The 15828-nt window shown below is 41.8% G+C and overlaps 1 pseudogene; it reads left to right on the forward strand.

The window, feature by feature from the left end:
• Positions 1-3663: 3663 nt before the first annotated feature.
• LOC148777552 (elongin-C pseudogene) lies at positions 3664-4074 on the forward strand (annotated as a pseudogene).
• Positions 4075-15828: the final 11754 nt, after the last annotated feature.

Here is a 15828-nt window from a genome sequence, read left to right on the forward strand (position 1 = left end):
TTTAATATGCTATCTAGGCTGGTCATAACCTTCCTTCCAAGGAGTAAGCGTCTTTTAATTTCATGGCTGCAATCAGCATCCGCAGTGATTTTGGAGCCCCAAAAAATAAAGTCTGACACTGTTTCCACTGTTTCCCCATCTATTTCCCAAGAAGTGATGGGACCAGATGCCATGATCTTCGTTTTTTGAATGTTGAGCTTCAAGCCAACCTTTTCACTCTCCTCTTTCACTTTCATCAAGAGGCTTTTGAGTTCCTCTTCACTTTCTGCCATAAGGGTAGTGTCATCTGCATATCTGAGGTTATTGATATTTCTCCTGGCAATCTTGATTCTAGCTTGTGCTTCTTCCAGCCCAGCGTTCCTCATGATGTACTCCGCATATAAGTTAAATAATCAGGGTAACAATATACAACCTCGACGCACTCCTTTTCCTATTTGGAACAAATCTGTTGTTCCATGTCCCTTAACGCCCTCCTATCAGGACTAGTGCTTTGCTGACTGTTTCTCTCTAGTAAACTGCAGTTCCCTTATGGGTAAAAAAAGTCATAGTTCATCACTACCTGGGATGCCTAGGACAAGTTCTGGTCCCTTTGAGTATTTAGTTAATGCCTATTTAAAGGAAAGTTTGTCTTGTTGATGTTAAAGCAGTTACAACATTTAACATCCGGGCACCAAACCGCCTAGGGGTAGCATCAAACATTGACTCATGTTCCAAACATACCTATTATGCATAGCCTTTTCAAAGAAAGACAGCAGATTAATAATTTATTTCCTTTTGAATTAGGATGAAAGTTTCATTTTCTGTTAAAATTTCAAAAGTGCAACCTACAAAATAATTACTTTCTAGATTTCTTTCGCATTCTCTTTCTATAAATTTCCCTGCTCCCACATCTCCAAAAACTCAATCTTTTCCCCCAAACCAGCTACACTCAAAAATGAAGAACTGATTCCTCTTGACTAAGAAAACTTTAGCCCTTTACACGGGAATGGAAATTCCCTGTTTCCAGAGATTAACAATCTAAATGGATATAAATCATCTGCTATCCATTAGTAAGGACAAAGGCATCTACCAAATGTGAGGTAATGGGGCTTAATTCAGGGTTTCTCAACTGTGACACCAAAGGCACTTTGGGCCAGATAATTCATTACTTAAAGGGTCATCTTGTGCATTGTGGGCTGTTTTGGCATAGTCCCTCTCAATGCCGGCGGCAGTCTCCCAGTTGTAACAATCAAAAATAGCTTTAGACATTGCCAAAACAGTCCTGGTGGGAAAAATTCCCTCTTGTTGAGAACCACTGCCCTTAGTATACTCAGAAGATAGATATATCAGGATTTGAAGCCACTCATACAAGTAACAAATCCCAACTCCATCACTTAAGAGCCATGTGCTCTTATTTGAGCAAGTCACTTAAGCCCTTCAAACTTTAGTCTCTTCATGTAAACAGTGGTGTCAGCAAAACCCATTTTCACAGCTCTTGGAAGACTAAATGAAAAAATGTACATGAAATGCTTAGCATAATACCCGGTATGTGGCAAATTCTTAATAGATAGTATTTATTATTGTTCATTTTGCTTACAAAAAGTATCAATTTTGATGGAATTAAAATATCACTAAATGCACCCTTAGATTGTGTCAATCATAACAGATAGATTTTTGTCTTGTTTTGCTTGTTTTTAGTAGAGGACCATATTTTTTTTAATTTTAGCAAGATTAGCAATAATAAGGATTTCCTAGTGGCTCACACAGTAAGGAATCTGCCTGCAATGCAGGAGACCCAGGTTTCATCCCTGGGTTGGGAAGATCCCCTGGAGAAGAGAATGGCAACCCACCTCAGTATTCTTGCCTGGAGAATTCCATGGACAAAGTAGCCGGGCAGTCTACATTTCATGGGGTCACAAAGAGTCAGACACAACTGAGCAACTAACACACACAAAAATGTACCCTAATACAAACGTACCCTAATACAAATGTAACCCCAAACACATTTGATTTTTAAAGAGTTCAAAACTGATTCAGGCTCTTACCATTCCTTCACGCCATCTGGTTCCATCACTTCATGGGAAATAGATGGAGAAACAGTGGAAACAGTGTCAGACTTTATTTTTTGGGGCTCCAAAATCACTGCAGATGCTGATTGCAGCCATGAAATTGAAAGACACTTACTCCTTGGAAGGAAAGTTATGACCAACCTAGATAGCATATTAAAAAGCAGAGACGTTACTTTGCCAACAAAGGTCCGTCTAGTCAAGGCTATGGTTTTTCCCGTGGTCATGTATGGATGTGAGAGTTGGACTGTGAAGAAAGCTGAGCGCCAAAGAATTAATGCTTTTGAACTGTTTTGCTGGAGAAGACTCTTGAGAGTCCCTTGGACTGCAAGGAGATCCAACCAGTCCATTCTAAAGGAGATCAGTCCTGGGTGTTCATTGAAGGGACTGATGCTAAAACTGAAACTGCAATACTTTGGCCACCTCATGCGACGAGTTGACTCACTGGAAAAGACTCTGATGCTGGGAGGGATTGGGGGCAGAAGGAGAAGGGGATGACAGAGAATGAGATGGCTGGATGGTATCACCAACTCGATGGACATGAGTTTGAGTGAACTCCGGGAGTTGGTGATGAACAGGGAGGCCTGACATGCTGTGATTCCTGGGGTCGCAAAGAGTCGGACACGACTGAGCAACTGAACTGAACTGAACTGATTCCTTCATGGCCTCACTGTGAACATCAAGAGTTACTGCTGTACAGTTGAAGAAAGCACAGAGAAGCATCAGAAAGTAGGATTAAAGAGAGAGAAAACTTTTCTAGTTCTAGGAGAGAATTCAGTTTTGCTCCAATATCTATCCCCCCCCAACTTCCCCAGTGATAATAATTTTAAAAAGTTAACAACTTTCAATATAGTCATGTTTCCCGGACTCCTTCCCAAGTAGGAGCAAGCCATGTGGCAAAGTTCTGATAAATGGAATATAGGCAGAACTTGTAGGAAAAACTGCTGAGATGTGTCTTTAAAGGAAAAGGGTCTGCTCCTTCCTCACCCATCCTGCTGCTTGGAAGACTGATGTGACAGCAGGAGCACCAGTTAGGACCATGTTAGCAAGAACCACTCCCAACAGATGATCAAGTGGAAAATTGGACACAGCCTGGGTCCCAGATATCTGGAGTATGGTCCTGCCATGGATGTGTGCTCAGTCGATTCAGTTGTGATCCCATTGACATAGCCCACCAGGCTCCTCTGTCCATAGGATTTTTCTGGAAGAATACTGGAGTGGGTGGTCATGCCCTCCTCCAGGGGATCTTCCCAACCCATGGATGGAACCTGTGTCTCCTGCGCTGCAGGCAGATCCTTTACCACTGAGCTACCAGGGAAGCCCTCAATCAACTCTAAGCTAACTACACCTTGACTTTAAAGAGAGAAAGAAAACTTCAATCTTATTTAAGCCACTATTATTTTTTAATTGTTATGAGTCATAGTCAAACAGATCTAATATTTAGCACTGAATTAAAAGCATGATACCAAGCAGTGAGCAAGTTACTCTACGGCTAATGTCTGATAAAACTCTTCTTCTGATACCCAGCCAATCCAACTTGTAACCCTTGGCCACATGACTGAAAATTCAAAATGCTGGTCCACGACTCTTTTAGTAAAGAATTTTGGATGGTGGTGGCTGCAGTGGCTGCGGAGCTGATGAGAAACTACTAAAGTTCCTGTGGACGCAAAGTAGAATTTCGTAAGAACATAATGGATGGAGAAGAGAAAACCTATGGTGGCTGTGAGGGTCCTGATGCCATGTGTGTCAAATTGATATCTTCAGATGGCCATGAATTTATTGTAAAGAGAGAACATGCGCTAACATCAGGACCAATAAAAGCCATGTTGAGTGGCCCAGATCAGTTTTCTGAGAATAAACTAATGAAGTCAATTTTAGAGAGATCCCTTCACATGTGCTATTGAAAGTATGCATGTATTTTACCTACAAGGTTCGCTGCACGAACAGCTCCACGGAGATTCCTGAATTCCCAATTGCACCTGAAATTGCACTGGAACTGCTGATGGCTGCGAACTTCCTAGATTGTTAAATAAAATAATTTAAAAAAAAAAAAGAATTTTGGATGAAATTAGCTCCAATTAGAACTAACCAGGGCCTTCTCTGGTGGCTCAGATGGTAAAAAATCTGCCTGCAATGCAAGAGACCCAGATTCAATCGCTGGGTCAGGAAGATCCTCTGGAGAAGGGAATGGCTACCCACTCCAGTATTCTTGCCTGGAGAATTCCATGGAGAATGAGCCTGGTGGGCTGCAGTCATGGACAGAGGAGCCTGGCAGGCTGTAGGCCATGTGGTTGCAGAGTCAAACAGGACTGAGCGATTAACACTTTCACTTTCAGAACTAACCAATTGCAGAAACGGGAGTGAACATAGTTTTACCTGAAGTTTGCAATCTAAGTTTTTTTTTGTGTGAAAGCCTATTAAATCTGAAACCTTTTAAGAATGTAAAAGCCAACTGCTTCTGTGCCCAAACTGAACCCTTTTTAAAGGGAATTATAGACATAGCAGGAGATAAGTCTGCTTTCAGTTTCCCTCATAGGAAAGTTTTCTGACAGGGGAAATCAGTCTAGTAACAAAGATCACATTCTAGGTGTTGCCTTCCCAACAAGCCCATTTTCTCAGTAAGTAAGAGGGATGGTTAGCCAAGAGGCTGAATTTTCTCCCCTCCATTTATATGCTGAAGTTCTAAACCCCAGTGTCAGAACGTGACTAAATCTGGAGATAGGATATTTAAAAAGGTAATTAAGTTAAAATGAAGTCATTAGGATGGTCACAATTCAGAATGGCTGGTGTCTTTATAAGATGAGAAGATTAGGATATAGACATGACCATGGTGCAGGAGGGAGGCTTCCCAGGTGGCACAGTGATAAAGAATCCACCTGCCAATGCAGGAGGTACAAGAGGTGCAAGTTCGATCCCTGGGTGGGGAAGATTCCCTGGAAGAGGAAATGGCTACCCACTCCAGCAGTCTTGCCTGGGAAATCTCATGGACAGAGGAGCCTGGTGGGTGACAGTCCATAGGGTCGCAAAGAGTCAGACATGACCAAGCACACACACACGTGACCATCGGGAAGACCATGTGCAGACACAGAGAGGATGGTCGTCTAGAAGCCAAAGGCAGAGGCCGCAGACACCTTGATCTTAGACTTCTCAACTCCGGAATTTCAGAGAAACACATTTCTGTTGTCTAAGCCACCCTCTCTGGGGTGCTTCCTAATGGTAGCCCTGGGAAATTAATATAGGTAGGCAGAGACATAAACATAACACAGCGGTACATAAGTAAAAGACAATCTTTAGTTTCAAAAACCATGAGTGTGTGAGCCCTTCAGCTCTGCTTCCTCAAAGGGATATTCACCAGAAACAGACCAGACGCTTAGTGGTTGGGAGAGGGAATTGTATTGTCAAAGAAACCACGAGCCTGGCCTGACAAAGCTTGTGATCATTTGAGCCCTAAAGCAACCCCTGGAACCCCAATCCTCCGCCAGCAGGAAGGAGTCTGAGAAAGAGGGCACACTGCAAGAGTCCGCTTCAGATGTGGTCAGGGAGGATCACGGAAGAAGAGAGTGCCTCCCAGAAAGTCAGAACCCAGAGCCACGAGATGCGCTAAGGGGAGGCTGACTCCTCCCCACTCCCCCTTTCCTCTAGTCCAGCAGGGTCCAATAACTGCTACAGCCTGACGACCGAGAAGAATTTGCATTCTCTCCTTTTCCAAATCGGAGTTTTTGCTACAGTTATAATGTGACTACTACTGATGAGATGAGACCAGAGAAGCAGGGATCTGAAAGAAACCCTATTCTGATCTCACAGAAGGGACCAAACATCACCTAGAGATTCTGAACCTGGACTTCTATTACAATAACTGGGTGGGACTTTTCAACTGAATCTCTTGGCAGGGGGACGGGTGAGTGTACTCTGTGTGTGAAAAAGATGCACGTAGCTTTTTAGACTTCCACCTGGACAGACCACAGTAGAAGATTTTGGGGTGTCCCTTAATGTGTCCTCCACTTCTTCCTTATTATTAGAAGCCCGAAATTTTAGCTAGGTACATGGCTGCCCAAACATCTCTCGGCTTCCCCTGCAAATAAGTGTGACTATGTGACTAAGTCCCAATTGTGGAGCATAAGCAGACATGATGTGTGTAACTTTGGAGGTGTGTTCTTAATGGAAGTGATCATGTCCTTTCCTGTTTCTCTTTCCTATTTCATGGAACCTGAAAGTAAGGGCCATGCTTCATCCATGAAGATGAGGGTCACATACCCAGTTCACCAGCTTTGATGAGATGGACAGCTGGAAGCAACCTGTGTCCCAGACGACTGAGAATTCATCATTCTGGCCTCTGTTTCTATACTTTTATATCAGAGAAAAACCAATATATATCATCTTTAAACCAGTGATATTTTGGGGTCCCTATTATTCATGACAGAACCTAAGCTCAACTAATACACTGACCTTATGGGTTTCCTTTTAGCTGCAGACCTGAAAAAAAAAAATAAGAAAAGAATAAGAACTCAGGCAGAAAACTATTATATGATTCTTAACTTCAATTCCCCTGACCCCTTGAGGAAATAAGTCACTTATGCTCTGCCTATATGTATTGCAAATGAGTCTGAGAAGAGCAAAGGACACAGCGTAGGAAGTGGAATCATAAATGGAAGAGATGTTACAGAGGCTGGGTGATTTGTTCAGAAGCAGACCAGTGTGAGTCACCTCCCTGAGCACCTTCCTCATCAGAAGTCAAGGAAAGAGGCTTGAAAAAGATGGAAAAGAAATTCAGAGATGCACCCTGAAATGGGCTATGCCAGTTTGCCCAGTTATCCAGGTCCATCTTCATCCATATGTCATCTCAAAGTGAAACGATGACTTTCCTAAATTTTAAAGTTGGTTCTGAGGTAAAGGAAAGGGAAATGTCATTTTGTCGGTAAAGCGTTCCTTGAAGCACACATCCTCACCCAAGAGGGTTATGGCTCTCGCTCACACGATTCCCATGGCTACTGATGAGAACTGTGCTGTAAAGCCTTAGCCATCAGAGCCCATCTTTTAGTGAGTCCACTAGCCTGCACAATGGGGATGCCACAGCTATGGTTACCACAAATAAAATGTGTCCTCATCTGCAACAGGACTGCATGATCATTTTCATAGACCCCAGTAGCCAAAGCATTTTGAGAGACATATTGTTCAGCCCAGCAATTTGGAAACTGTAACTGCATAAATCAGTAACTGTTTGGGTCTGGAGTTATGGGACTGGAAGTAGACAGAAGAGAAGCATGAACTCTTTTTTGAAGAAATTACTTGAATTCAATTAGAAGTCACTGCAGTAACCCAAATGAACCCACTTCTTGTTCTAGCCTGCTATATTAACCACATTACTTTGTGCCCCTAGCAGCAAGGCTGGTTACAGCCTAATTTAAATCCCTTACACATTATAACTCTCTGCTAAGTGGGATAAAGAGCACATGGTCTCAGTCACCTGCTAAACATATGACATGTAAATAAAATAAATTCACTTATTTGAATCTTAATATTAAAAGACATTCTTGAATTTAAATCATCCGATACCGAGTTATGACTTCAATCCAAAACAGACATGCCCTAGAGAGTTAAGAGACCTTTTCAAAGACAAAGGAGGCTTCTAACCTGCTCACAATTAGCTATTACATGCTACTAGGGGTTGTTTAATTGGGGCTGCCACTCTCAATTAACCAGTGACAAGTGAATAGAAGAGTGAGTAATCAAAATTAGGTACACATGCTACCAATTATGTCCTAGGGAGTGTAATGAAATTGTATGTTTTGCTTTGCTTTTTCTTTCTTCTCTAGCTCCAAGAAGTTACATAGATTAAAGTTGTGAGGGAACAGAACTCAAACATAACTTTTTTCTTCTAAGTGTAAGAAAACCAGGTGCATCAAAGCTCCTGCAATTCTTCAGCTATATTCCAGCGTTCACTCTGTAGCGGAACTGATCAGGACTCCTGAGGCCACCAAAATGACCCAGTGAAGCTCTTTTGTGATTCATATATAAGGCTCATTCTTCTTTTCTTCACTGAGCAATACCAGAGATTATCTAGCCAAAGGACAAAATTCCCCTCCCGTTCACTAAAAAGCAAGAATATTCGGTTTCTCTGCTGTGATTCAGTAGGTTTCTGATTGATAGTGTTTTATTGGGGAAATGGAAGGGAAAGAAAGCAAAGCCACAGTGATGATGCATTGAGCTGAAGAGATCTTCAACTTAAATCTGCATTTGGAGCTGGTTAAAATAGCCATTTCCCTAGAATTGCATTTTAAATTTGAATTTCCTGGGCTAGACAGCTTTAAAATTTATATTTAAATATAGCTACATATTTAAATATAGATCATTTTAGATGAGGGGGTTGTACCAAGCCCTTGATATAATTTAAGCATGAATGAAAGATATAAAGAAAATGGGTCCCATTAAATATTAATCCTGTGTCATATCTTCATTTGTAGAAAGAAAGAACTACAAGAATCCAGATACATTTGGAAACTGTAATTTTTTTCCCTAGAAATATCATCCAGCTCGTTCTAGATTCAGTTAAAATAACTGTCTTCCTGTGGCTGTGCTTCTGATTGTTCCACAGATTAGGAGACAGTAGGAGAATCTGCATGACTCTAAACTAACCCATGGAGCATGGGTTGATCTAAAAGTGAAATAAGTTTCCATGACTGACCTTTCTTATACTTACCAGGAATGCTGAGAATTTGAGTCTTCCACTTATGGGAGAGGCCAAATCAAGAGTCCCTAACTTCTTCAAGCAGAGATAGGCATGTAGATCAGCAGTCCACAGGTTTTTTTTGGTAAGGGCCAGAGAGTGAATATAACATCACTGTTGCAACCATCCAACTCTGCCTGTACAGTGGAAGCAGCCATAGATAATATGTAAACCAGAGTGTGACTGTGTTCCAATAAAATTTTATTAATATTTACAAAAGCAGACTGAAGACAAGATTCGGCCCTTGGGTCTACAGTTTATTGATTCTGTGTTAGATCTAAATCCTCTGATTCTCTCTGATCATTTTTAATTTTCCATTTCATCACCCCAGAAAATAATTAGAGGGACATTCATGTCATAGAGCAGAAGTTCATATCTGAAAAAAGTGTCTAGAATTATTGGGAAGCTTGATTAAAAAAATGTTGATCCACATGCCCTCCCCATAAATTTTAACTCAATTCTTACATGGGTCCCAGAAATGTGAATTTCCTAAAACTCCGCAAGTTGATTTTGATTCAAAGTCCGATTTGTGATTTCTTAATCTAGATAATATTCCCAGCTTTTCCAATAACTTTCTAACATAAGGAGTATCACATATTCTATTAGGGTAATTAATGCTTCCCTTGTAGCTCAGTTGGTAAAGAATCTGCCTGCAGTGCAGGAGACCAGCATTCGACTCCTGGGTAGGGAAGATCCTCTGGAGAAGGAAATGGCAACCCACTCCAGCATTCTTGCCTGGAGAATCCCATGGATAGAGGAGCCTGGCAGACTACAGTCCATCGGGTTGCAAGAGTAGGATATGACTTAGCGACTAAACCAAGGCTAGCTACTACAATAGCAAATTCCAAATCTCAGACTCTTTACCCAGTAAAAATTTATTTCTGTCTCACAGTCACTCTCCTCTTTCTTATAGCTATGCCATCTGGAACTGTGTATGTGTGTGGTGGGGAGGGGGGGGTAAAAAGAAATGAAGGAAGCAAACCATCTTGATTTCTTAGCCTGAATGTGACACAAGGAACTTCTGCTCACATTTCATTGGCCAAAACTAGTCATGTGTCTTTAACCTTAATTGCAACAAAGGCTGGGGAAAGGACAGGAGTATATTAATACTTGGTGAGCGTGTCTCTGACACGCCTGCCATATTTTTATCTGACTCATTATCTGTGATTCTAGGATCCTACCTGCCTTCTCCATACCACACAGAAAGAGCTGATGCTCACAAAACTATGGGCCATCTATTAAAGTCCGAGCAATTCTGAGTAGATGGCTTAATATCCATAGTTGTTACTTGCATCTAGCTTGTTGCAAAGGTTAGCGCTTGAAATTCTGGAATGGAGCTTATTTTGATAAATCAACTATTGGTTTTTTGGGTTTTAGGTTTTTTTAATTAGCTGGAAATTCACTGTGTGAATCCAGGGCTGTTGTGATCTCTGCCTTCTGAGTTAGATACACAGAGATAGGTGTCATGGCAAAAGAAAACAGTAATTAGCAGATTGTCCTCATGTTTGCAGTTACAAAGGTTGTATGTTGGTTTATTTAAGTAATACTGTATGCTTCCATGATACTCAATGTTAGAAAATTAAGAAGAGATGTAGAGAGGGCCTTCTCCAATTCAGTAGCCAGAGCAGCCAATTCCCCATTTTCAAAAGTGGGGGAAATATCTAAATTGGAGGAATCTGCTTGAATATTTAGAGACACAGACATTATTTTTAAAGTTACAGCCTTCTTTGAAAAACAAACAAAAAAAGAGGCTTCCTGGCTTCCTTATCACAAAGGAGGGGGAAAAAATGCTATCAATCTCTAAGCTCTTAGAAGAGAAAATGGGGATTTCTACTAAAGTGATACAGATTTCAACTAGATATTTGAAAAACTCCCAAAATATTTAGGGCAACTAAGTCTTTCCTGCATAGAAACTGAGAGCATTTGACACTCTTAGATTGAGGAAGGTCTGTGGTTCTCTGTGTTTGGGTGTTTTCTGTGCAGGAACGGGTCAGCAGTGGACTGCCACAGGGGCAGGAGTTCTGGGTGCGGCAGACTTCTGATTGGCATCAGCCCTCCTGGAGGAGGTCACCATTAACCCCACCATAGAGCTGCCAGAACTTACACAGGATGGGGAAACAGACTCTGGAGGGCACAAACAGAACCTTGTGTGCACCAGGACCCAGGAGAAAGGAGCAGTGACCCCACAAGAGACTGACCCAGACTTGCCCGTGAGTGTCCAGGGGTCTCCGGCAGAGGCGAGGGTCGGTGGTGGCTGCTGCAGGGTTGGGGGCACTGAGTGTGTGGGATCGCAAAGAAGGTCACCGTTGTTTTCATTACCTCCACCACAGTTTAGAAAGGGAAGCTGCTCAGTCGTGTCCGACTCTTTGCAACCCCATGGACCTCAGCCTACCAGGCTCCTCTGTCCATGGGATTTTCCAGGCAAGAGTACTATAGTGGGTTGCCATTTCCTTCTCCAGGGGATGTTCCTGACCCAGGGATCGAACCCGGGTCTTCCCCATGGCAGGCAGACACTTTACCATCTGAGCCACCAGGGAAGTAAATAGCAGGGAGGGAACACAACTTCACCCACTAACAGCAAATTGGATTAAAGATTTACTGCCCATCAGAACAAGACCCTGTTTCCCCCTCAGTCAGTCTCTCCCATCAGGAAGCTTCCATAAGCCTCTTATTCTTCTCTGTCAGAAGGCAGACACACTGAAAACCACAATCACAGAAAACCAACCAAACTGATCACATGGACCACAGCTTTGTTTAACTCAACGAAACTATGAGTTATGCAGTGTAGGGCCACCCAAGATGGATGGGTCGTGGTGGAGAGTTCTGACAAAATGTGGTCCACTGCAGAAGGAAATGGCAAACCACTTCAGTATTCTTGCCTTGAGAACCCCATGAATAGTATGAAAATGCAAAAAGATACGATACTGAAAGATGAATTCCCCAGGGTGGTAGGTGCCCAATATGCTACTGGAGATCAGTGGAGAAATAACTCCACAAAGAATGAAGAGACGAAGCCAAAGCAAAAACAACACCAAGTTGTGGATATAACTGGTGATGGAAGCAAGGTGCGATGCATAGGAATATGGAATGTTAGGTCCATGAATCAAGGCAAAGTGGAAGTGGTCAAACAGGAGACAGCAAGGGTGAATGTCGACATTCTAGGAATCAGTGAACTAAAATGGACTGGAAGGGGTATATTTAACTGAGATGACCATTATATCTACTACTGTGGGCAAGAATACCTTAGAAGAAATGGAGTAGCCCTCATAGTCAACAAAAGAGTCCAAAATGCAACATTTGTATGCAATCTCAAAATGATAGAATGATCTCTGTTCATTTCCAAGGCAAACTATTCAATATCATGGTAATCCAAGTCTATGCCCCAACCAGTAAGGCTGAGGAAGCTGAAGTTGAATGGTTCTATGAAGACCTACAAGACCTTTCAGAACTAACACCCAAAAAAGATGTCCTTCTCATCATAGGGGACTGGAATGCAAAAGTAGGAAGTCAAGAAACCCCTGGAGTAACAGGCAAATTTGGCCTTGGAGCATGGAATGAAGCAGGGCAAAGGCTAATAGAGTTTTGCCAAGAGAAAGCACTGGCATAGCAAACACCCTCTTCCAACAACACAAAAGAAGACTCTACATATGGACATCACCAGATGGTCAACACCAAAATCAGATTGATTATATTCTTTGCAGTCAAAGATAGAGAAGCTCTATACAGTCATCAAAAAAAAAAAAAAAAAAAGACTGGGAACAGACTGTGGCTCAGATCATGAACTCCTTATCACCAAATGCAGACTTAAATTGAAGAAAGTAGGGAAAACCACTAGCCTATTCAGGTATGACCTAAATCAAATCCCTTATGATTACACAGTGGAAGTAAGAGAAAGATTTAAAGGACTAGATCTGATAGATAGAGTGCCTGATGAACTATGGACAGAGGTTCATGACATTATACAGGAGGCAGGGACAAGACCATCCCCAAGAAAACTAAATGCAAAAAAGCAAAATGGCTGTCTGAGGAGGACTTACAAATAGCTGTGAAAAGAAGAGAAGCCAAAAGCAAAGGAGAAAAGGAAAGATATACTCATTTGAATGCAGAGTTCCAAAGAATACCAAGGAGAGATAAGAAAGGCTTCCTCAATGATCAGTGCAAAGAAATAGAGGGAAACAATAGAATGGGAAAGACTAGAGATCTCATCAAGAAAATTAGAGACACCAAGGGAACATTTCATGCAAAGATGGGCTCAATAAAGGACAGAAATTGTATGGACCTAACAGAAGCAGAAGATATTAAGGAGAGGTGGCAAGAATACACAGAAGAACTGTACAAAAAAGATCTTCATGACCCAGATCATCACGATGGTGTGATTACTCACCTAGAGACTGGAATGTGAAGTCAAGTGGGCCTTAGGAAGCATCACTACGAACAAAGCTAGTGGAGGTGATGGAATTCCAGTTGAGCTATTTCAAATCCTAAAAGAGGATGCTGTGAAAGTGCTGCACTCAATATGCCAGCAAATTTGGAAAACTCAATAGTGGCCACAGGACTGGAAAAGGTCAGTCTTCATTCCAATCCCAAAGAAAGACAATGTCAAAGAATGCTCAAACTACCATACAATTGCACTCATCTCACATCCTAGTAAAGTAATGATCAAAATTCTCCAAGCCAGGCCTCAAAAATACGTGAACCATGAACTTCCAGATGTTCAAGTTGGTTTTAGAAAAGGCAGAGGAACCAGAGATCAAATTGGCAACATCCACTGGATCATGGAAAAAGCAAGAGAGTTCCAGAAAAACATCTATTTCTGCTTCATTGACTATGCCAAAGCCTTTGACTGTGTGGGTCACAATAAACTGTGGAAAATTCTGAAAGAGATGGGAATCCCAGACCACCTGACCTGCCTCTTGAGAAATCTGTGTGCAGGTCAGGAAGCAACAGTTAGAACTGGACATGGAACAACAGACTGGTTCCCAATAGGAAAAGGAGTACGTCAAGGCTGTATATTGTCACCCTGCTTATTCAACTTATATGCAGAGTACATCATGAGGAACGCTGGGCTGGAAGAAGCACAAGCTGGAATCAAGATTGCGGGGAGAAATATCAGTCACCTCAGATATGCAGATGACACCACCCTTATGGCAGAAAGTGAAGAGGAACTAAAGAGCCTCTTGATGAAAGTGAAAGAGGAGAATGAAAAAGTTGGTTTAAAGCTCAACATTAAGAAAACTAAGATCATGGCATCCAGTCCCATCGCTTCATGGCAAATAGATGGGGAAAGAGTAAAAACAATGGCAGACTTTATTTTTGGGGGCTCAAAAATCACTACAGATGGTGACTGCAGCTATGAAATTAAAAGATGCTTACTCCTTGGAAGGAAAGTTATGACCAACCTAGATAACATATTAAAAAGCAGAGACATTACTTTGCCAACAAAGGTCCATCTAGTCAAGATTATGGTTTTTCCAGTAGTCATGAATGGATGTGAGAGTTGGACCATAAAGAAAGCTGAGCGCCGAAGAATTGATACTTTTAAACTGGGGTGTTGGAGAAGACTCTTGAGAGTGACTTGGACTGCAAGGAGATCCAATCAGTCCATCCTAAAGGATACCAGTCCTGAGTGTTACTTGGAAGGACTGATGTCGAAGCTGAAACTCCAATACTTTGGCCACCTGATGTGAAGAGCTGACTCATTGGAAAAGACCCTGATTCTGGGAAAGATTGAAGGCGGGAGGAGAAGGGGACGACAGAGGATGAGATGGTTGAATGGCATCACCTACTAGATGGATATGAGTTTGGGTAGACTCTGGGAGTTGGTGATGGACAGGGAGGCCTGGCGTGCTGCAGTCCATGTGGTGACAGAGAGTCAGATACAACTGAGCAACTGAACTGAACTGATGGTTCTCGAAGGAGGAACTAATGAAGCATTTAAGAAAATCACAATTTCATTTACCAATGATGAATTATGGTTTGCAGTTGTCCACACACACAATCTGCTTATTCAAAGTAAAAAGAAATACTAATCAGTAAAAAGATATTGTTTTTCAGTACATAGCCCTTATTCAGTATGAACTGTGATCTTTAGCATGCACAAGACGATTTTCTGTAACAGATCTGTGAATTATCACTAAATAAAGTTGGTATTTAAACCTTGCCTCCGAACCTCTCATCTCCGAGCCTATATCTGAGTCCCTCGTTTATTAACCTGATAACTCTCTCACCACAGCTGTGTTTCAGTTGACACAGCAGTCTCAGGCTTTCAGAATAATGTCACCTGGGAGAAAATGAAAAGCATTGTCTTTGTTTAGTCACTGTGATAGTATTTGGCTGTTTCACCATTCCCAAAGGATCTTGGTTTACATACAACTACAGATATGACAAGACGGTATGCAATAATTTCAAGTGTTCAGTTCAGTTGCTCAGTTGTGTCTGACTCTTTGCAACCCCATGAATCACAGCACGCCAGGCCTCCCTGTCCATCACCAACTCCCGGAGTTCACTCAAACTCATGTCCATCGAGTCGGTGATGCCATCCAGCCATCTCATTCTCTGTCGTCCCCTTCTCCTCCCGCCCCCAATCCTTCCCAGCATCAGACTCTTTTCCAGTAAGTCAACTCGTCGCATGAGGTGGCCAAAGTATTGGAGTTTCAGCTTTAGCATCAGTCCTTCCAATGAACACCCAGGACTGATAATGCTGAAAACCCTTCCATAATTGTACAAACACATAAAACCTGGCAAATAAACAGCCTTTTAAAATATAATGGAGTTAATTCAATGGCTCCATTCCCCAAGAAACTACATGTTACAAACAACTGTTACAGCACTATGGTTTAAAATCAGTGTCTCCCTCAGAATCTCCAATCCAACATCTTTTAAAGAAAATAAAACAAGATTTCTAGGCTATTAAGCTGGGAAGAACATCCTTATGTATATGAAAAGTGTGGAGGTTTTCATGGGGGCTTTTTTTTTTTCTATATTTTCTTTAGGATATTTACATGCTTGAAGACGTTATGTCTCACAGTGACAGAAAACTTACATACAAGACTCATTCTC

Source organism: Moschus berezovskii, chromosome 6 (assembly GCF_049115385.1).
Source record: "Moschus berezovskii isolate FMDL1 chromosome 6, NW_MosBer_1.0, whole genome shotgun sequence".
NCBI lineage: Eukaryota > Metazoa > Chordata > Mammalia > Artiodactyla > Moschidae > Moschus > Moschus berezovskii.